Raw genomic sequence first — 2,122 nt, 5'->3', positions numbered from 1 at the left:
AAAAAAAAAAAAAAAAAAAAAAGACACATCTTAAATTCACACTGATAATAGGCTAATCTTATCTACTAAAAAGTTCCTTTTATGGCGGGGCGCGGCGTCTCACGCCTGTAATCCCAGCACTTTCGGAGGCCTAGGCAGGCAGATCACCTGAGGTCAGGAGTTCGAGACCAGCCTGACCAACATGGAGAAACCTCATCTCTACTGAAAAAAAAAAAAAAGTACAAAATTAGCCAGGCGTGGCAGTGCACGCCTGTAATCCCAGCTACCAGGGAGGCTGAGGCAGGAGAATGGCATGAACCCAGGAGGCGGGACTTGCAGTTAGCCGAAATGGTGCGGTCGCACTCCAGCCTGGGTAACAAGAGCGAAACTCTGTCTCAAAAAAAAAAAAATTTCTTTTATGTTTAAAGGTTATAGAGTTTCAGTTATTCAAGATAAAAAGAGTTCTGGAGAGTTCTGCACAGCAGTGTTGAACATACTTAAGTTTACAGAACTGTACACCTAAAAATGGTTAAGATGACGAATTTCATGATATGTGAATTTAGCCACAGTTTTTTTTTTTTTTCATTTTACAGACAGGGTCTTGCTATATTGCTCAGGTTGGCTTCAAACTCCTGGGCTCAAGCGTACCTCCTGCCTCAGCCTCCAGAGTAGCTGGGACTAAAGGCAAGCACAACTGCACCTGGCAAACCACAATTTTTAAGTTCCTTTTAAATTAAACAAAATCGACCAGGCACAGTGGCTCACGCCTGTAATCCCAGCACTTTGGGAGGCCAAGGCGGACGGATCACGAGATCAGAAGATCGAGACCATCGTGGCTAACACGGTGAAACCTTGTCTCTACTAAAAATACAAAAAAATTAGCCTTGTGTGGTGGCAGGCGCCTGTAGTGCCAGCTACTCGGGAGGCTGAGGCAGGAGAATGGCATGAACCCGGGAGGCAGAGCTTGCAGTGAGCCGAGATCGTACCACTGCACTTCAGCCTGGGCAACAGAGCGAGACTCCATCTCAAAAAAATTAATTAATTAAACAAAATCTAATGTTTCAAATGAAGAAAAAGATCTGACTTCACTTGGGCAATGGAAAGTAACTCACTGGCCAAGTAGAGGGCTATGGAGTTGTATTTTTCACTGTAGACGCTCTGGAATGAACCTGTTGATTTTGGTGCTGAGAGCACTGGACCTGGCCTGGGATGGAGGTTAAGCACTGGAGGTGCCCTCTGGTTTACACTAGAACCAGAGGGTTGGGCCAGCCCAGCAGTGCGAGTCAGATTTCTCCCAAATGTTCCTGTTTTCTTATAGTCTAAGGCTCACAGGAGTGTGAATAAAGTGTGAATTCACCTTTCTCCCCACTCCCATTCTTTAGGGTCCACCTGAAGTGGGAAGTCTGTTTTCAAAATGACATCTACTTGTCTTGTTTCCCTAATGTACTTTATGTAAGTTCTTCACACTACTAGCGCATTGGCGTTACTTGTTAAGCAGCCCTCCACATCCTAGCTCTTTTCCAAGTGAGTCCCACATAAGTAACCCTGAAACCTTCTTTCTGCCCACCTAAAAACAAAACAAAACTAGACTATGAGGAAGTAACAGCCAGATTTTTTAAAAATAAAATATAATTTAAAATAATTTTTTACTTTTTTATTTAAAAAGTAGAGACATAGCCTCACTACATTGTCCAGGTTGGTCTTGAACTCCTGGCCTCAAGTGATTCTCCTGTCTTGGCCTCCCAAAGTGCTGGAATTACAGGCATGAGCCACCATGCCTGGCTAGAGTTTCTTTTTTCTTTTGAAGTCTTGCTCTGTCGCCCACGGTGGAGTGCAGTGGCACGATCTCGGCTCACTGAAACCTCCGCCTCCCAGGTTCAAGCGAATCTCCTACCTCAGCCTCCCGAGTAGCTGGGATTACAGGTGCCTGCCACCACGTCCAGCTAATTTTTGTATTTTTGGGTTTTTTTGTTTGTTTGTTTGTTTGAGACGGAGTCTCGCTCTGTCGCCCGGGCTGGAGCGCAGTGGCCGGATCTCAGCTCAATGCAAGCTCCGCCTCCCGGGTTTACGCCATTCTCCTGCCTCAGCCTCCCGAGTAGCTGGGACTATAGGCGCCCGCCACCTCGCCCGGCTAGTTTTTTGT

General features: G+C 45.9%; 1 protein-coding gene across 3 annotated transcripts in view; it reads left to right on the top strand.

Annotated features, from left to right (window-relative positions):
• Positions 1-2,122, top strand: part of SNUPN (snurportin 1) — a 43,004-nt gene that overhangs the window by 2,262 nt on the left and 38,620 nt on the right. Inside the window, exon 1 of one of the 3 annotated variants that reach the window (XM_011973704.1) lies at positions 1,357-1,503. The exons of the other annotated variants lie outside the window; for them this stretch is intronic. The gene's annotated coding sequence lies outside the window, so the exon portion shown is untranslated. Of the gene's footprint in view, positions 1-1,356; positions 1,504-2,122 lie in introns of those variants that run through there. 3 annotated transcript variants of the gene reach the window in all.

This window comes from Mandrillus leucophaeus, unplaced genomic scaffold (assembly GCF_000951045.1).
Source record: "Mandrillus leucophaeus isolate KB7577 unplaced genomic scaffold, Mleu.le_1.0 Scaffold1395, whole genome shotgun sequence".
Taxonomy (NCBI): Eukaryota; Metazoa; Chordata; class Mammalia; order Primates; family Cercopithecidae; genus Mandrillus; species Mandrillus leucophaeus.
This window is presented reverse-complemented; position numbering and strand designations above follow the sequence as displayed.